The sequence below is a fragment of the Ranitomeya imitator genome, chromosome 6, assembly GCF_032444005.1.
Source record: "Ranitomeya imitator isolate aRanImi1 chromosome 6, aRanImi1.pri, whole genome shotgun sequence".
NCBI classification, from domain to species: domain Eukaryota; kingdom Metazoa; phylum Chordata; class Amphibia; order Anura; family Dendrobatidae; genus Ranitomeya; species Ranitomeya imitator.
The window spans coordinates 100527687-100549303 of record NC_091287.1 but is presented as its reverse complement, the minus strand read 5'-3'; the positions used below and the strand labels follow the sequence as shown (position 1 = coordinate 100549303).

The following is a 21617-nucleotide window of genomic DNA, read 5'->3' as shown; positions in this document are numbered from 1 at the left end:
TAACTACAGACCTGTCTCTAACCTTTCCTTCATCTCTAAACTCCTGGAACGCTTGGTCCACTCCCGTCTAATCCGCTATCTCTCGGATAACTCTCTTCTTGACCCCTTACAATCTGGTTTCCGCTCTTTACACTCCACTGAACCTGCCCTCACTAAAGTCTCTAATGATCTAATAACAGCTAAATCCAAAGGTCATTGCTCTCTGCTGATTCTCCTGGATCTATCTGCCGCATTTGATACTGTGGATCACCAGCTCCTTCTCACTATGCTCCGCTCCATAGGCCTCAATGACAAAGCCCTCTCCTGGTTCTCCTCCTACCTCTCTGACCGCTCCTTCACTGTATCTTTTGCCGGCTCCTCTTCCTCTCCTCGTCCCCTTACTATCGGGGTTCAGCAGGGCTCAGTCCTGGGCCCCCTCCTTTTCTCTCTATACACTGCCCCTATTGGACAAACAATCAGCAGATTTGGGTTCCAGTATCATCTCTATGCTGATGACACCCAATTATACACTTCTTCCCCTGACATCACCCCCACTCTAATTCAAAAAGGATTGTCTGTCTGCTGTCTCTAACATCATGTCCTCCCTCTATCTGAAACTAAATCTCTCCAAAACTGAACTACTTGTGTTTCTCCCTTCTACTAACCTCACTCTACCCAACATCGAAATTACCCTGGAGGGTTCAACCATAACTCCCAAGCAGCATGCCCGTTGTCTTGGGGTCATATCGGACACCGAACTTTCCTTTACTCCCTATATCCGATCACTCACTCGCTCCTGTCACTTGCATCTTAAAAACATCTCCAGAATCCGACCTTTTCTCACCTTTGAAACTGCTAAGACTTACTGTCGCTCTTATTCATTCTCGTCTGGACTACTGCAACTCTCTTCTGATCGGTCTCCCTCTTTCCAAACTTTGTCCTCTCCAATCCATCTTGAATGCGGCAGCCAGGGTCATATTTCTGTCCAGCCGCTTCACCGATACCTCCATCTTGTGCCAGTCATTACACTGGCTACCCATTTGCTACAGGGTCCAGTATAAACTCTTCTCTCTCACCCACAAAGCTCTCCACAGTTCTGCACCGCCTTATATCTCCTCTCTCATCTCCGTTTATCGCCCTATACGTGCCCTCCGTTCTACAAATGACCTAAGACTAACATCCCCCGTAATCTGAACCTCGCGCTGCGCCAGCTCTCTGGAATGCACTTCCCCATATGATCAGACTGATACCTAGCCCCGACCTATTCAAGCGCGCTTTAAAAACCCATCTCTTCAAACAAGCCTACCACATCAACTACTCAGTAAACTAACTTTGTCCTGTTCCCTCCTTCCAAATATTATATGGATGTGAATCTGCACCCTACTATTCATCTGTCTCCACACCCTCCATGCACACGATAACTGCACTTGATACTTGACTATTGCACTTAAACACACGGGCTGATGACCGGATCATGCAGCTTTATATGAAAATCCCTATTTATTATAATTGCCAGATCTGAAATAACAAGCACTTTTCACCTATTGTGTCCCCCCCATTTCCTTGTAGATTGTAAGCTTGCGAGCAGGGACCTCACCCTAATGTCACTGTTTAAATTGTCTTAACTTGTACTGAATTTATTGTCTGTACATGTCCCCGCTTAATTGTAAAGTGCTGCGGAATATGTTGGCGCTATATAAATAAAAATTATTATTATTATTATAGTACAGGGCTCAGCTCTCTCACTGGCCACAGATTTATTCTAATGGGGCACTACATAACCCTGCCGTCAAGGTTTTTGGGTGCCCTATGATTGCAGAGTTAGGCATCCATTTGGTAGGTCAATAAAGGATTTTATTTCTTTATTACTTCCATCTGGGCTCATTGACAATAATTTCTATAGTAAGAGAAAACCCGTTTAAACATTATATGGTCAGGGAACCACCTTCCAAACACTTCACAAGCTATTGACCTATTGGAAAATACAATAGGTAACATGTTAGTAAATGATCAATGTGCATGTGCCTCAAAATGTCTGCAACATATTGCATGACGGCGTCAGATAGATATAAACACTTCCACCTGTAAGGCCCATTGCTGCTGTTAAATATCCAACATACTAAAATGTACGATTACTGTGTTTTTTTTTTATCTTCCATGAGAAATGGAAAGAATAAGCAGAATCTCACCATAAGTAGGAAGCACTAGTTATCAGGGAGATTGACATCTGATGTCACATGCACAAATATTTTTTTCTCAGGGATTGTGAATGAATTTAAGAAAAAGTCACAGTATGGGAGAAAGGGGGAGAAAAATTACGAATTTATACAGTACAGATCAGTAATACAGGTATGTGCATGAAGATGACGTGACCAGATATGACAATTTGACAAATGTAGTCAAACAACAAGTGACTAAGAATTATCATTATGAGATACGGTAAATTACCGTACATTTCTATTTAACAGGGGAATTTCTGCGTGTAAGAAATGTTTCACTATGTTTTTAAAGAATATGTGAGTCAGCACACACCTAAAGGAGAGCAACAGAGGTCCACCTCAACAACCTGCTATCTTCAGAACCTAAAGAAGGAAGTGCTCCAAATTTCAAATCTTCAGGTATTTTTTTTTGTGCATACAAAAAGAAAACGGAAAAGGCCAACTCAAAAATTATGAAATATAAGTCCAGTGTGCCCGGAACCATGATCTGACCAAACCTGTTGTAGATTCCAAAAGAGAAAAAGGCAATATTCCAGCTCCTAGATCAAGTATCGGAAGGTATTCTGATGGTTCCCAAGGTCTGAAGGAGAGGAAACTCTCTTTCAGGCCCTGGGATCCATATTAATGTGTAAAATAAAGAATTAAAATAAAAAATATTGAAATATTCACCTCTCCGGCGGCCCCTGGACAACACCGCGGGTAACCGACAGGCTTCTTTGTTTAAAATGAGCGCGTTGAGGACCTGAGGAATGACGTCGCGGCTTCTGATTGGTCGCGTGCCGCCCATGTGACCGCGACGCGACCAATCAGAAGCCGCAACGTCATTCCTCAGGTCCTAAATTCCTAGAATGAGGAGTTTAGTGCCTGAGAATGACGTCGTGGCTTCTGATTGAGAAATTGGACCCCAAAAGTTGTTGTTGAATTTATCCCGAGTACACTGATGCCCCATATATGGGTGTAAACCACCGTTTGGGCGCACGCCAGAGCTCAGAAAAGAGGGAGCACCATTTGACTTTTTGAGCGCAAAATTGGCTGTCTGGTTTGGAGACCCCCTGATGTACCTAAACAGTGGAAAACCCCCAATTCTAACTCCAACCCTAACCCCAACACACCCCTAACCCTAATCCCAACCCGATCCATAATCATAATCACAACCCTAACGATAATCACAACCCTAACCCCAAAACAACCCTAATCTCAACCCTAACCTTAACCCTAATCAAAACCCTAAATCCAACACACTCCTAATCCTAATCTCAACCCTAGCCTCAAACCTAACCCTAATCCCAATACACCCCTAACCCTAATCCCAACCCTAACCTTAACCCTAATCCCAAACCTAACCCTAATCCCAAACCTAACCCTAATGCCAACCTTAACCCTAATACCAACCCTAATCCAAACCCTAACCCTAATCCCAACTTTAACCCTAACTTTAGCCGCAACTCTAGCCCTAACTTTAGCTCCAACAATAGCCCTAACTTTAGCCCCAACCCTAACCCCAGCCCGAACTTTAGCCCCAACCCTAACCCTAACCCTAACTTTAGCCCCAAACCTAACCCTAGCCCTAACCCTAACCCTAAATTTAGCCCCAACCATAACCCTAACCCTAAATTTAACCCCAACCCTAACCCTAGCCCTAAACTTAGCCCCAACCCTAACCCTAAGGCTACTTTCACACTTGTGTCGTGTGGCATCCGTCGCAATCTGTCGTTTTGGACAAACAAATGGATCCTGCAAATGTGCCCGCAGGATACCTTTTTTGCTCATAGACTTGTATTGCTGACGGATGGCCACACATTGCGTCCGTCGTGCACTGGATCCGTTGTGTTTTGGCGGACCGTCACAAAAAAGTTCAATGTAACCTATTTTTGTACATCGCGTCTGCCATTTCCGACCGCACATGCGTGGCCATAACTCTGCCCCCTCCTCCCTAGGAAATAGACTGGGCAGTGGATGCGTTGAAAAACTGCATCTGCTGCCCACGTTGTGCACAATTTTCACAACATGCATCGGTACGTCGGGCTGATGCATTGCGACGGCCCTGTACCGACGCAAGTGTGAAAGAAGCCTAACCCTAGCCCTAACTCTAAATTTAGCCCCAACCCTAACCCTAAATTTAGCCCCAACCCTAACCCTAATTTTAGCCCCAACTCCTCTAGCTGCCGGCCGGCAGATCATGGCGGGTGCACTGCGCATGCGCCCGCCATTTTCCATCCTGATGAAGAAGCCGGCAGGCAGGAGGGGATGCAGGAGGATCCAGGGACACCGGTAAGTATAACAGGTCCCCGAATCCCCTATTTCTCTGTCCTCTGATGTGCGATCACATCAGAGGATGACAGATCGCTTTTTTTTTTTTGCGACCGCCGGTAAACAGTTAATTACCGGCAATCGCAAAACAGGGGTCGGTAAAAACCGACCTCGATCATGTTCTTTGGGGTCTCGGCTACCCCTAGCAGCCGAGACCCCAAAGATCTTTCGGGTGCCGGCCGGTGGGTGCACTGCGCATGCGCCCGCCATTTTCTTGCCGGAAAAAGATTGGCCATCGAGAGCAACGAGGAGCACCGGGGGAGACAGGTGAGTATCGAGGGGCTATCGGGGACCCCATTTCTCTGTCCTCTGATGTGCAATCACATCGGAGGACAGAAAAATTAAATGGGAAATCGCAGTGTTTTTTTTGCGACCGCCGGTAAATGGTTCATTACCGGCGATCGCAACCCGGGGGTCGGTAAAAAACCCCTGAATCATGTTCTCTGGGGTCTCAGCTACCCCCGGCAACCGGTAATTAACGGCGCTGTGGTTTAAGTACCCTTAACTGCCGCCGTTAAAAGGCGTATCAGCGGTCGTTAAGGGGTTAAATCAAGCTTTTATGCTAACAATGTTTGAAGACTGTTGATTTTTTTGTTTAGTTTTCTGTGTCACCATCTATATTTTTAAAAAATCTGAAATGATGAAGTTTTCGCTCTGACTACAGAGTCACATAATAGACCGTCACTTCCTGTTCTGTCATTATAGTCAGACGGGATTACAATTTAAGGTAACGCACATAGAGATAACACAGGAGCCAGTTTGGGGTCTCACATGTCTCGTCCTACACAATTACCTCTGTACAGGTCACAGAACATGCCAAGAAAACACTCCCATAGAGGTCAATCTCAAGTCTCAATGGCTGCAATAATGCATTTCTCTAAATATTACAGAAGCTATTCTAAGATGGAAGTCCCCATAAACTTAATAGAATAAAAGTTCTACCATCAGAAATTAAAACCTAAAAGAAAAAATATTTACGGTATAAACATTTGTTCCTATGGACTAGACAACTACAGGTGATACCTTTTATTTAATACACATTGTAACAGATTTAGAGGGGAATACTTGATATACCATCTGGGATTACAAATGCAATAAATAGGTTATGAAGAGGAACTGAGTGATAAAAAGTTTGTGCTGTCATTAAAAGAAAAAGTAAATAATTAAAAAAATGTTTTGGAGATACTTCGATTAGTTAGAAGTCTCATATTGTTGTGTGTAAATGATATCTAGCCCAGTCTGTAATCCAGGGGTGTCAAACTGCATTCCTCGAGGGCCTCAAACCATGCGTGTTTTCAAGATTTCCTTAGCATTGCACAAGGTGCTGGAATCATTCTCTGCAGGTGATTAAATTATCACCTGTGCAATGCAAGGAAATCCTGAAAACATGACCTGTTTGCAGCCTTCGAGGAATGCAGTTTGACACCCCTGCTGTAATCTGCATTTTTTACAGAACATGATGGACCAATATCTAACTTTGGTTAGCATCTGATGTTTTATGAAAAGGAATAATTAAGGAAGGATAATTAACAGCAGTACTCAGGGCAAACAGTTGCATCAAATATAATTATGTTCAAAAAATAGCACAAATGGGTATCCACTGCATTTATGCAACCTAAAAATATGATACACAGCCAAAGGATTTACAATAACTATTAATTTTATTTCAATAATACATGACATTAAAAAGGGAAAATTCCCTTGTCAAAGCTCAGGCGAAACGCACATTGGGCAGGTGCAGTGTGCGTGCGTGTGGGGTCTGTGGACACTGGACAGCTATTTGATTTTTCTATGCATTAGCACTTTTTTTATGCATTAGCACTTTGTGATCATCTGTGATGTAACTATAGTACAGACCAAAAGTTTGGACACAACTTCTCATTTAAAGATTTTTCTGTATTTTCATGACTATGAAAATTGTATATTCACACTGAAGGCATCAAAACTATGAATTAACACATGTGGAATTATATACTTAACAAAAAAGTGTGAAACAACTGAAATTATGTCTTATATTCTAGGTTCTTCAAAGTAGCCACCTTTTGCTTTGATGACTGCTTTGTACACTCTTGGCACTCTCTTGATGAGCTTCAAGATGCCTTTTTTTCTGTTTTCATAGGTGGTCTATATAGTAAGAAAGAAAATATTAGCTCTCATTCCAGCCTCTTTTTCAAGCTTTCAGAACTCGACAAAATCTCAACTCAAAAGACCAAATGACTAGAGCACTGAATGATATAAATGTTACTGTAGAATACTGGCAAATATATGTTTTGTGTACATAGATGAAAGCAAACGTAATTAGAGGCATGTGCAAATAATATTCACCAAGGCATAACAAGCAAATTACTATTGGAGTTGTATTTATTTAAAGCATAACTGCTGTTTCAGGTGACTTTTCCGAATAAGCGGTCATGTGTGTGTACTAGAGATGAGCGGTGTTCGAGTCGAACTGTTTGCCAATTTCAAATTTGAGCTGTTTTGGGGCACAAAAACAGCAGGTGCTTGAACGGATATCAAGTGCTCGTTCAAGTGGGCTCTCCCCCATGTCAACTTCAACATCACAACTACTCTAGTCCTCAGAGGTGTCACCCCAATCGCACTTGCTTCCTCACAGTTCCCAAGTCTCCAGCCGCCCGGCTGAGTATGGGGTAACACAGATGGTTAAGTCTGCAGAGCTGTTTACTCATACTATAGCCTGGGAATCAGAGGTCTGCTCCAGAGCTTCTGTGAATCCAGACAAGGAAATGATCTGCACTGATGCCAAGAATCTTTGTGAGTCGGATCCAGGCCCAGATGAAGAAGGTTCTGAGCATAATGTAGACCCTCGTTCCCAAACTGTAACTCCTGTTGGTGGAGACAATGAGGAAGATGATGATGAGACTGAGATACCTAATTGGAACAAAAACTTGACTTTTCGTTCAGGGCAGGAAGAGGTTGGCTCTGAAGACGACGGGTGTGAGAACACACAGGATTATGATGACGAGGTTGGAGACCCCACTTACTGTCAACCTACAGTCCGCCAGTCCATGAGGTCAGCAGAGGAGGTTGCGTCTTCCTGGACAGAGACGGAGTACTGGAAGCACGTCAACAACTGCATCCTCAACCCCGACTATGCCTCTGAGCAGAAATCGTGGTGGCTCTTCAGATCGCACAGGCTCTAAGCCTTGCATAGCCTGGGCATTTTTTGAGATCGCAAAGGATGACTCAACTCATGTTGTCTGCAAGGTTTGACGCCAAAATCTCAGTAGAGGCCAAAAAATTACTAGTTTGAGTACTTCATGCATGAACCGTCACATCGATATGAGGCATAACTTGCAGTGGGAAGCTCACTGTGCTACAATGCGGCCTAGTGGGCCGGGTCAACCACCGTCTGCCCCATCAAGTGCATCCACATCCTCTTCATCCTCTGTGACTGTGGGGACAGCAGTCGCACATGGTTTTGGATGCAGACCTTCCACCTCTTTACCCAATAGCCAGTGTGATTGGCAGGTCGTCAGGACATTTGCAAGTGGAAACACCTGCTGGTGTTGAGGGCTCTCTGACATCGAGACAACATTTTGATCAAGGCAACATAACATCTCCGCCTGCACCTTCCTCACAGACCAGCAGTTTGCCAGGGACACCCTACTCAACCCCGTGTAAGCACGGCAGCCAGCCCTCAGTCCCTCAGATGTGGACAAGTAAAAGACCATTTCCTCCTAGCCATGACAAAGCTAAGAGGTTGAATTTCACCATCTGCAAGCTGTTGGCTACAGAAATGCTGCCTTTCCACCTGGTGGACACAGAGGATTTTCAAGACCTTATGTCCGTCGCAGTGCCTCAGTACCAGATGCTCAGTTGCCACTACTTCTCAAAGAAAGCTGTGCCTGCGCTACACCAGCATGTCGCACACAACATCACCACTTCCTTTAGAAACTGTGTGTGACAGGGTGCATATCACCACAGACACTTGGACGAGTAGACATGGGCAGGGGCGTTACATGTCGGTGACTGGGCACTGGGTAACAAAGGGGCTGCTGTCCAAGTCTTGCCGTCCCCACGAGTTGCTCGTCGATCCTCTGTATCTAGAAGTACCTCCACTGCATCTGCGTCCTCAACCTCCTCTATGTCCTCCACCTGCACCCAAATACTGTCTGGTAATGCCACCCGCGTTCTAACTGCGCAGAAGGAATCCTGCACTCCTCCTTACTATGCTGTCACCAGGGCTCAACGGCAACAGGTGGTGTTTACATTGAAATATCTGGGAAATGTGAGTCACATAGCTGAGGATTTTTGGTCAGCTCTGGAGACCGAGTTCCATCAATGGTTGTCTCAACTCAACCTGCAGCCAGGGAAGGCTGTGTGGGACAATGCTGCAAACCTGGGTGTGGCCCTTCGCTGGGGCAATGTCACACACGTGCCTTGTATGGCTCACTTTTTGAACCTGGTTGTCCAGCAATTTTTATCCAACTTTCCCGGACTAGATGGGCTTCTGCAGAGGGCACGGTCGCTGTGTGCTCACTTCCGCCGTTCGCATCCCGCAGCTCAACGACTTACATCTCTACAGAAGGCATTGGGCATGCCAGTTCACCAGCTGACATGCTATGTGCCCACATCTTTCAACTCTGCACATGTTGCAGCGACTGTGGCAGCACTGAGGAGCCCTGGTGCAATACATTATGACGTATAGCCTGGGCCAACAAAATCCAGAGGTAGGGCAAATCATGCTGCACGAGTGGTCTCAGATCAGGGACCTATGCACCCTTCTGCACAGTTTTGAAATAGCGACAAAGATGTTTAGTGCTGACGATGCCATTATCAGCATGACTATTCCGGTAATTTACATGCTGGAACACACTTTAAACAGTATTCGGAGTCAGGTGATGAAACAAGGGAAGGAGGAGGAGGTGGAACAGGAGGAGTTGTATGCGGAAGGGATAATATCTCCAAGGTCCAGATGGTCGGCAGCACCAATGTGGCTGGCATTGGAGGCTGGGGGAGAGGGATTACCGAGGGCACATGGTAGCAGCCAAACTGTTGAGGAAGGTGCAGGAGGTGAGGAAGAAGTGGAGGACCAACTGGCGCTGGGCATGGAAGACTCATCAGATGAGGGAGACCTTGATCAAATTTCTGTTCTGCGAGGTTGGGGGGAGAAGGCAGAGGAAGGAAGCATGATTCTCACCTCGCCGCCGCCAAGACAACAAGGACTTGGTCCTCCTGGATGCGCAAGACACATGAGTGCCTTCTTGCTGCACTACCTGCAACATGACCCTCGGATTGTCAGAATCCGAAGTAATGCCGACTATTGGGTTGCCACACTCTTAGATCCCGGGTACAAAAGTAAATTTGCTGAAATAATTCCTGCCATAGAAAGGGATTCACGCATGCACGAGTATCAGCAGAGATTGTTACAGAATCTAACATCTACTTTTCCACAAAACACCAGTGGTGCGCGTAGTCAATCTCGGAGTTCTAACTTGCCAACCGAGGGACTATCGAGTCATCACTCAAACCGTAACAGTAACATCGTATCTGGTGGTAACAGCAATTTTTTTCTAATCGTTTCAAGATTTTTTTAGACCATCCTTTGCAAGGCCACAGGAGACAAGAAGTCTGACGCATAGCCAATGCCTAGAGAGGATGATACAGGAGTATCTCCAAGTTAACATCGATGCCATGACTGTGGAACTGGACCCTTGCTCCTTTTGGGCTTCCAATATTGAAAAATGGCCTGAGCTCGCCACTCACGCCTTGGAGATCTCACCGTGCCCCGCAGCCAGCGTTCTCTCTGAACGTGTGTTCAGCGCTGCTGGCGGTGTGCTGACAGATAAGCGCATGCGGCTGTCCAGTGACAATGTAGACAGACTAACTGTGATGCCCTATATATGGATCTATCGGGTGGACCCACTGGACCGCAAGTACAACTGTTGCTGATACCAGGAAGGGAGAGCCAGACTAGGAAAGCACGTTCAAAAGCTTTATTGTACAGAAATACCAATATACTAGGGAAGACACCCCAAAGGAAGGCCACAGGACCAAAACACCAGAGAACCTCTAAGGAGTCCAAGGCTTGGAGTGACCCCAATACAGGGATTTCCCCTTGACCACCAATAGAGGGTCCGATGAGACAGTTACCTGTGTAAAACCGACCTAGGAGGCAGGGAAGAAATGAAGAGGCAAAAACAGGGCAGAACGAACTTAGATGAAGGCAGAAGACTGCAGGGAGCCGAAACTGGATCCGAAACTAGGGTTGCTGATTCGATGCGGACGACCGGAGCATGACCCTGCTGGCCCAGGACAGGACCGGAGGAGGTAAGAACAGGCGGGGAAGAGAAAGTAGGCACCCCGGACCGCTAGGTGGTGACACTAACGTTCATCAAGATGAACAAATCCTGGCTGTGCAAGGACTTTTCTACCCCTGTGTCATCTGAGGGAGTCTAAAAGCTTGATGATTTTTGAAAATCACCTCACCAACCGTTTTAAAAAAAACTCTGGCGAAATTGATGCCACCTAAGAGGTGTCTGTGGCCGAATTTTTGGAAAAAATTGAAACTCTTTTTGGAGTCCCCTTGCTGTGTTTTACATGACGTTGCCATCGTCAATTGCAGGTGGGTGGGGTCATCTGCAGAGTTGTTTACTCATACTATGGCCTGGGATTCAGAGGTCTGCTCCAAAGCTTCAGTGTCTGCTAGTCAGCAGAGTAGCCCACCCATGAAGCAAGCTACACCGCCTGTTTATCTAAGTACTCATTTTTAACTGCATCTAGCCCAGGAAATCCTTTTGGGCCTAGTAGAATTCTGTGCTACTCAGCAGAGTACCCCACCCATGAAGCAAGCTACACCACCTGTTTATCTAAGTACTCATTTTTAACGGCATCTAGCCCAGGAAATCCTTTTGGGCCTAGTAGAATTTTGTGCTACAAAGCAGAGTACCCCACCCATGAAGCAAGCTACACCGCCTGTTATCTAATTACTAATTTTTAACTGCATCTAGCCCAGGCAATACTTTGGGCCTAGTAGCAATTTCTGCTACTCAGCAGAGTACCCCACCCATGAAGCAAGCTACACCACCTTCTTCCTTTCTCAATCTAACCCCTCGGCTATGGGGTGTCAACTCTCCCTCCAGCTCTCTCCTCACAGGTGGACTACCGCGTGTATTCACACTGTGGCGAATCTTTTGAGCCCAGGCATAAGAAATCATCGAGGTAATGGATAATATGTGCCCCCTTAGAACTGTCCATGATGACCCATTCGAGGAAGCAACTAAACGCCGAAAAAAGTGATCAGGATATGGAGCACCGCATGGGCAAGCAACGATCTATGTAGTATGCTCCTTCACAGAAGCAGCCCAATTGGAGGACACTATTCGGAGGCACAGGTAGTAACCCGGAACGCCCCCTCAATGTCTGTTTTGGCCAGTAGGGTGCCCCTTCCCAACTGCTTGACCCGCATGATTGCCTCATCAAAGGGGGTACAGTACATAGTACTGTACTTGGTTCCACGTCGATGTTGTCATTTACTGACCTGCCCCTTTTTTTGTCACGACGTCTGGGTGTTGGTATGGTGATTATAGATTTTTACTCCAGCCTTTCTTGATTTTAGAAGGGCATGACATGCCTATATCTGTGTCTCCTCCTCCTTTTACTCCTCCACCTCTTTTCTTTTTCATGACTATATGTAGTTGTGACTTTTCCATGTGTTTGTTGTGTCTTCTGAGCAGTTTGTCAGCTTTTGGACACATTTTAAGGTGTTTTCTATGTGTTTTCTATTTTGTATGTGTTTGTGTTTGCCTGCCATTGGTTTCAATGGTGTTCGATGGTGTTCGTCGGACGTTCAACGAACATTCGTCGAACATGCCCCAATTCGACAAACTGAACCGAACTCGAACACTAGTGGGATGGCTCAACACTAGTGTGTACTTAAGGAAAAACCATATTTCTAGTCCATATATTACTTGTGTCCTGTACTTTTCGCCAATTTTCCACGTAACAAGTCCTATTTTTAATTTTCATCTGTTCCTGACCTAAATGTCTCAAGCAGAGACTAACTTCAGTGGCAAAAAGTCCACAATTCGAACTAGCATACAATAAAAAAAACCATTTATTTCAATATTTTTAAAAACTTGACCCATTTCGAATCTCAATGGTTCATATTCATCTAATATAAAATGGAACTATTAAGTTTCGAAAAATGCCAACCAACTAAGATATAGAACTCTGCACTACTTAGAGACAGGTGAGTGGACTTTACTATTAGGCTATGTGCACACATTGCTAATTTACTGCGGATCCGCAGCATTTTTTCTGCGCAGAAACACTGCAGATACGCAAGTGATTTACAGTACAATGTAAATCAATGGGAAAAAAAATTGCTGTGCTAATGATGGTGCGGAAAATTCTGCGCTGAAAATGCCGCACGGAAAATGCTGCGGGTCAAAAGAAGGAGCATGTCATTTATTTGTGCGGATCTGCAGCATTTTTATACTACTTCCATTATAGAAATCCGCAGGGGTAAAAACTCATGAAATCCACACAAAATCCGCACTAAATCCACACAAAATCCGCATAAAAAACGCATCGAATCCGCACCTGCGTTTTCTGCCAAGAGATGCAGAATCCGCACAAAAAATTCCAGAGGCTAATCTTCAACGTGTGCACATACCCTTATTTCACTTGGCAGCAGCATGGAGGAGATCATTCAGTAGAAAAGTGCAGCATAGCAGTGAATTTAACATTAGTGTGAGATAAAACACTCACTAGATAGCGCTCTCTCTCTTTCTCACTGCGGCTGCTTCCTTTTCTCTTATCCCTTCCCCACTCCATTGATTACTATAGGCAGTATGTAACTTGATCTCTCAGTGATCTGAAAGTATGTCTTGACACAGGACGGATTTTAGTAGTTTTGGAGAATTAACAATGAGTTCAAATGGACAGGAGGAAGGAGAAGTAGCTGATTAGCTGAGAAAGAGACATTTTAACCAAGCAAATATATTACAAAGTATCTGATATTCACACATTACATTTATGCAAAATTTGTCAAAAGTACATTGACCATTTAAACTTTGGAATATACCCAAGATATTAGGTGTAAAAAGTAAAAGTAATGTAAATGACCAAAAGAGGGAAGAAAAAGTGAAAACACAAAACAAAAAGGGATGTGGAGAGAAAATGGATATGGCTACAAAGGAGTGCAAGATAGGGTGCTCAAGGTGAGAGTGGCAGTATGTATACTCACATGGATTCATCATGTCTTAACATTATAGATTATTTCCACTGAAAATGAAAAGTTTCCTTCATTATGCTGTAGTTATAGTTTTTTGTATTTTCTTTACCTCTGTAATGCCCACAACCTGAGTTGTTTTAGTAATTTGTTTTACTATTTTGGCATGGTGAAACATTTCAAAACGATAGTCCTGATCACATCAAAGTAGAGGAAATAACCCAAAGTCATCAAAGACCCATCATCATTTCACATTCCTTATCTTGCCAACACAGATAAACACTCAGTACAAGTGGAAGGCCAAACCTTTTGAAGTGGCAGGCTTAGGATTCTACCCAATAAACCTCAGGGTATATTGGAGGTGCCCATGCCAATTCTGTACTGCTCAGCAAATCTGAGGTTTCACACCAAACAGATGTACAGTATATGCCCTTAGATTTTTATGTGTTCAATTTAATCCAGTATGATCCTCAACAACATACATTGAATTGTTCACTTTAATGAAATATACAGCCAGCAGGAAGAAAAACAGATCTCATCTGATCTCACTCAAATGATTCAAACACTGTGTGCACTGCCTTCTAAACAGCAATCTTATCTCTGCAGTCATCTCCACGTTTTCACATGACCAAGAAGAGGAAAAGTCATCAGTGATATGTAAACTGTCAAATAGATTTTCTTGAGATATTTCTTTCCAAATATTGCACATAGAATGATTTATACGATATGTGGAAAGTTGAACGCATCAGTCCTTATATCTGTATGTCTCTATTCAATGTGCATTGATACTAATAATATAAATTATAAATATGATAATAAATATCATATATCTGCAGTATTACAAGTATCATGCTTGCAATATATTCGTCTTGAACTGCCACTACTCTTCTTGGAGGCTTTGGCAGAGACGCTGGGCACTTTGTGGAACTCTAACCTGTCCATCTATTTGAATAGCCAGACAGTTTGACCAATTAAATTATACTAATTTTATTAATTAAAATGATATTAAAGTATATTAATTATACTTTACTAGCTCAGGGAATTTGGCCAGCTGCAGCTGGCGGTTTCTTGACGAAAACGATATAAGCACATCCAGTAGTTTTTGATACAGTCCGCTTACTTGGCGCTGCTGTCAGACACCAGTGGGTTGAACTGTGTCTTACCAGGAGCATTGTATGGACACGCTTGCTCAGTTGATACTTTATAAAGTCCATAACATCAGCTTTTGTTAAAAGTCAAACAGGATTTTTATGTTTTATCTAATGAAGGAGCTGGATTGGCTCTGAAACGCGTCATGTTGTACATATCAATAAACAACTTTGCACCCTATCAATTGACCAACTATGTCCATACAACACATGGTATCGTTCTGACATCCACCACCCTCCTGGTCCGAGGATTCTACTGGAGGTACAATAGCAGCATTTGACTAACTGGTCAGAAAGAAGACAGGTCATCAGACCAATCAGAATTAATATTCAGAATCCAATCAGCAAGCCCATCACTATTTAAATTTCCTTTAGTTGTAGCTTTGTATGTCATTGTGTCCCTGGCTCTGGTCATTCTTTTCAACTTGCGCCACAAGTCAGCACCTACTCTACAGATGAAACCTGGGAGTCCCTGCAAATGAGCCCTGTATAAGGCTCAAAAACTGAAAATCAGATGGTTCATAAGATTCAGTCAATAAGTTATCACCTATCTTGTTTAGTTGGATAACTTATTTTTACCAGACAACCTCTTTAGCTCTAAGAACTGGATGTGACTATTCTCTATATCAAGGGTGTCTCTACAGTGATGAGCATTGTCCTATCATTGCATTAAACCCTCCATTAGTGATGAGTGAGTATACTCTTTGCTCAGGTTTTCCTGAGCATGCTTGGGTGGTCTCCGAGTATTTGTGAGTGCTCAGAGATTTAGTTTCTGTCTCCGTAGCTGCATGATTTGCAGCTGCTAGACAGCTGGAATACATGTGGGGATTTCCTAACAACCAGGCAACCCCCACATGTACTCAGGCTGCCTAGAAGCCGCAAATCATGCAACTGCATTGACAAAAACTAAATATCCAAGCACTCAGAAATACTCAGAGACCACCCGAGCATGCTTGGGAAAACACGAGCAACGAGTATACTCGCTCATCACTACCCTCCATAAAAATAGCGGTTGGTCCAAGTGATTGATCAATCGACACTTTCAAGTGCTTCCCACAAAATTAGAATATCATCAAAAAGTTAATTTATTTCAGCTCTTCAATACAAAAAGTGAAACTTGTATATTATATAGAGTCATTACAAGCAGAGTGATCTATTTCAATTGTTTATTTCTGTTAATGTTGATGATTATGGTTTACAGCCAATGAAAAACCAAAAGTCGTTATCTAAGTGAATTACAATAATTAACAAAAAACACCTGCAAAGGAATCCTAAGAGTTTAAAAAGGTAGGCTCCACAATCATGGGGAAGACTGCAGACTTGACAGATGTCCAGAAGGCAGTTATTGACACACTCCACAAGGAGGGTAAGCCACAAAAGAAGCTGGCTGTTCACAGAGTGCTGTGTCCAAGCATATTAATGGTAAGTTGAGTGGAAGGAAAAAGTGTGCTAGAAAAAGGTGCACAATCAACTGGGATAACCGCAGCCTTGAAAGGATTGTCAAGAAAAGGCCATTCAAAAATTTGGGGGAGATTCGCAAGGAGTGGACTGCTACTGGAGTCATTGCTTCAAGAGCCACCACACCCAGACGTAACAGGACATGGGCTTCAAGTGTCACAATTCTTGTGTCAAGCCACTCATGACCAATACACAATGCCAGAAGCGTCTTACCTGGGCCAGGGAGAAAATGAACTGGACTGTTGCTCAGTGGTCCAAGGTGATGTTTTCAGATGACAGTACATTTTGCATTTAATTTGGAAATCAAGGTCCCAGAATCTAGAGGAAGAGTGGATAGGTACACAATCCAAGCTGCTTGAGGTCTAGTGTGAAGTTTCCACAATCAGTGATGGTTTGGGGAGCCATGTCATCTGCTGGTGTAGGACCACTGAGTTTTATCAAGACCAAAGTCAGCGCAGCACTTCATGCTTCCCTCTGCTGACAAGCTTTTTGTAGATGGAATTTTCATTCTCCAGCAGGACTTGGCACCTGTCCACACTGCCAAAAGTACCAATACCTAATTTAAAAGCAACAGTATCAATGTGCTTGATTGGCCAGCAAACTCGCCTGACCTTAACCCCATAGAGAATCTATGGGTTATTGTCCAGAGGAAGATGAGAGACACCAGACCCAACAATGCAGACAAGCTATCAAAGCAACCCGGGATTCCATAACACCTCAACAGTGCCACAGGCTGATCGCCTCCATGCCATGCCGCATTGATGCAGTAAGTGATGCAAAAGGAGCCCCGATCAAGTATTGAGTGCACTAACTGAACATACATGTCAGTAGGCCAACATTGCGGATTTTAAAATAATTTTTCAAGCTGTGTTATAAAGTATTCTAATTTACTGAGATAATGATTTTGGGGTTTTCATTGACTGTAAGCCATAATCATCAACATTAACAGAAATAAACAATTGAAATAGATCACTCTGCTTGTAATGACTCTATATAATATATGAGTTTCACTTTTTGTGTTGAAAAACTGAAATAATTTAAGTTTTTGATGATATTCTAATTTAATGAGAAGCATTTGTATCTTGACAGATTTCTGCATTCACATGAAAGCTGGACTCCAACTCATCTGACAGCAGCTTTTCTCTCAGAGAATAAAAGGACCAGGCCTTTACCCTTCGTGATGTATCAGGGAAGAGTCAGTAGGCTCAGACACTAGACTGCCGGCTGATCCCGCTGGGTTAGGATGACCTCAGTCTGCTGTGTAGGGGTAAGCCGTTAAATGTTGCAGAAACACACACTACTGATGAGGGTATCTCAAGCTTCACACATTAGTTTTTTATCAAACTGAAAAACTGTATGTGTTCTTTTCACTGTGCTGGATTAATTTTTGGTACACATCAATTTTTACAATTCACGTTTCATTCATTTTTCTTGTATGAGGAAAAGTCTTAGCTTCTCCTACCCATTAATCAGTGCCGGGGCATGTTTTCAGAGGCCGCTCACTATGTACTGAGTGGTGACTGAAGCCGCGCCGGCCGCCCTCTATGACTGAATGCCTGGGGCTGCCGAGAGTTCATTTTCTCCCAGCTGAGCAGCTTTAGAACGCGATTAAACTCCAGATTAATCCCATATCTGCATGTTAATGGCATTTTTTCACATTTTATTTATTTGACTCAGTTATCTAGTGCCATTAATGTTACAGAACTTTACAGACATTATCATCACTGTCCCCATCAGTATGTCTTTAGAATGTGGAATTTGAACCTATGTCCCCAGAGCTGCAAGGTTACAATATTTAACCATCGAGCCACTGTTCCTTTTAACAGTACCCCATAATTTAAAAATGATGTAGCCCAATCTTGAGCCTTTTCCCTGCACCCCCTCCCACACTATTTTTTTGTTTTTATTTCTCTTGTTCCCTCCTCTATTTTAAATTTAAACATTGGGACATATTGTTCGTTATAGGTTGTCCTCAGCTGTGGATGACATGTTTTTCTTTCCTGATTCAATACCGAGCTGGAGTGGTTGCTTTGTCATCTCCACCACTGTCCACACTTCTAACAGGACTGGAGAGATACTAATGAGTTTACTATGATATTGTCTTTGTTAAATGACTTACTGAATCAGAAGTTGATGTTATCCCCTTTCCTTTCCCTTCCCATATTCTGGGAAACATACAAACATAATAAAACATTTCATACAAAAATAAAGAAAATGATGTGCGTCAGAAGCCGTATATTTTATGAACTTGGTTTGATAAAAATCTGATAAAATTTGATCATAGAAAATGTATTTTTTTCAGTATTTACAAGCCAACTCCCTGCATATAGCAGGTTGTGTTTACCATTTCGCACTATAATGAAATACCTTCAAACAATCCCCACACCCTTGTTTCCGTTCTTGGTGAAATATTCTGAAGTACCTTTCTTTTTCCGTTGTGGTCAGACTGTGAACTTGCCAACTTTTATTGCTTAATATCTTGTTTATTATATTAAAAAAAATAGAAGTAAACCTGCCTAGATTAACTACTGTACTTTCTGCAAGATCACTTTTCGTAGATATCTGTACAGGGGGTTTGTGTCCAGAAAAAGACTTACGGTACATTTAAACTAGAAGTTTGATGAAACAAGGGATGGATTATTTCACTTTGCAGATCAGCAGCAGCTATTAGATTACGCTAACTTCTCAGTCAGGGGGTTGGGAATTGGTTAAAATAAGTGCCATTATTTTAACCCTTTAATGATGCAGATGTTTCACTTTTGTCTTTTTTCTCCTTTTCTTCCAAAAGCTTGTTTTTTTTAGGAGACGAGTTGTCATTTTGAATAACACCATTCTGTTTATCACACACTGTACTGAAAAAGGGGAATTTTTTTTACTAAGATGAAATAGGGAAAAACATATCATTACTTTTTTTTGTCAGTGGTTTTTACGGTAATAATTGTGCGGGAAAAATGAAGTGGCAAAATGATACTCCAAGTTAGTATGATAATGGCAATTATCTTTGTACTTTAATTATTTTACTGGTAATTATTATTAAATAATTATTATATTATTTAAAAAAAAGTGGTTTGTGTCACCATTTTCCCAAGGCCAATACATTTTCTTTATTTTTCATTGATAGAGCTGTATAGGGCATTTTGATCACTTTTTATTGCGTTTGTGGAGGACGGGTGGCAAACAAAAAACAGCAATTGAGGTGCTTGGATATTGTTTTCTTTATGGTGTTTATTGTATTCGTTTATCCCTTCCTGACTGGGCGATTTTTCATGTTTTCGTTTTTTTCTCCTATTGCAAAAGCCATGTCTTTTCCATCAACACGAACATATAAGGGCATGATTTTTGTGGGTAGAGTTGTAGGTTTAAATGTTCTCATTCATTTAACCATTCAATTTACTGTAAAAAGGGCGAAGACAATCCAAGTGTGAAAAAAACCTCACAAATCGAAACTATTCTTTGGGGTTTGTTTTCATGTAATTGATTAGTAAAAATGACTTGTGATTATGATTCTCCAGGTCAGTATGATTCCAGCAATACCAAACTTTGAAAGTTTTTAAGTGGTCAAAAAAATTTGGAAATTTATAAAATGTGGCTTATGTTACTATTTTGCGAAACTTGTGACGTTTTTATTTTTCGGTTTCTGGAGCTGTGTGATGGCTTGATTATTTGCATGGCGAGCTTATGCTTTTATTAATACAATTTTGGGGTAGATATATTTTGATTATTTCTTATTGCATTGTTTCACAAACTTGCTGTTACCAAAAACCGCAATTCTGGCATCAGTATCTAGATTCCTTCTCTCATTACAGCACTCACTGATCTGGATAACGTTATGTTTTGATAAATTGTAGTTTTACGGACACAGCGATACCATATATGTGTATTTTTTTATTTCTTTACTTTTAATGGGAGCAAACTTTTATACTTTTTTAATATATATTTTGAAAAATTTTTGTTACTTATTTGATAATCTTTTTAGGAGTATGAACCTATGATCACCTGATCACTTGTATTATGCAATGCAATAGCACAGTTTGCAGTACATAGCAAAAATTATGGTTTTCCTTGAACGACAGTCATGGGAGTCTTCAGCAGACCCTCGGCTGTCATGGCAAGTCATCAGTGCCACAGGGGGGCTTATAGGTGCATGGAACGGGAATGCCCCCTGGTCCGTGTACTATATGTGCCTCTGAACGATATTGACAGCATCATTTAACTAGTTAACCCCAGTGGTCAGAGCTCAGCTTCGCCAGTTGGTGTTAGGCCGGGGTCAGACCTAACGCATAAAAATACGGTCCATTTTTTATGGCCGAGATAAGCAGAAAAGTTCCTGAACAGTGATTCGTATTCAAAGCGAGGATGCGATTTTTTTCTCCAAAAATTATCCATGTGCCATCCATATGGCATCCCGCCGGCTTGCAAAATGGACATATAATGGATCCATGGGCTCAAATATTTGTGAAAACATATATACAGTCTATATATATATATATATATATATATATATATATATATATGTCAGTGAGACACATTTATTTATATATTTACAGTACAGAGCAAAAGTTTGAACACACCTTCTCATTTAAAGATTTTTCTGTATTTTCATGACTATGAAAATTGTAAATTCACACTGAAGGCATCAAAACTATGAATTAACACATGTGGACTTATATACTTAACAAAAAAATGTGAAACAACGGAAAGTATGTCTTATATTCTAGGTTCTTCAAAGTAGCCACCTTTTGCTTTGATGACTGCTTTGCACACTCTTGGCATTCTCTTGATGAGCTTCAAGATGCCTTTTTTTCTGTTTTCATAGGTGGTCTATATAGTAAGAAAGAAAATATTAGCTTTCATTCCAGTCTCTTTTTCAAGCTTTCAGAACTCGACAAAATCTCAGCTCATAAGACCAAATGACTAGAGCACTGAATGATATAAATGTTACTGTAGAATACTGGCAAATATATGTTTTGTGTACATAGATGAAAGCAAACGTAATTAGAGGCATGTGCAAATAATATTCACCAAGGCATAACAAGCAAATTACTATTGGAGATGTATTTATTTAAAGCATACCTGCTGTTTCAGGTGACTTTTCCGAATAAGCAGTCGTGTGTGTGTACTAGAGATGAGCGGTGTTCGAGTCGAACTGTTTGCCAATTTCCAATTTGAGCTGTTTTGGGGCACAAAAACAGCAGGTGCTTGTTCAAGTGCTCGTTCAAGTGGGCTCTCCTCCATGTCAACTTCAACATCACAACTACTCCAGTCCTCAGAGGTGTCACCCCAATCGCACTTGCTTCCTCACAGCTC

General features: G+C 42.3%; 1 protein-coding gene across 2 annotated transcripts in view; it reads left to right on the top strand.

Annotated features, from left to right (window-relative positions):
• Positions 1-21617, top strand: part of SATB1 (SATB homeobox 1) — a 235187-nt gene that overhangs the window by 45092 nt on the left and 168478 nt on the right. Inside the window, exons 3-4 of one of the 2 annotated variants that reach the window (XM_069729965.1) lie at positions 2240-2328; positions 2448-2597. The exons of the other annotated variant lie outside the window; for it this stretch is intronic. The gene's annotated coding sequence lies outside the window, so the exon portion shown is untranslated. The remainder of the gene's footprint in view (positions 1-2239; positions 2329-2447; positions 2598-21617) is intronic. 2 annotated transcript variants of the gene reach the window in all.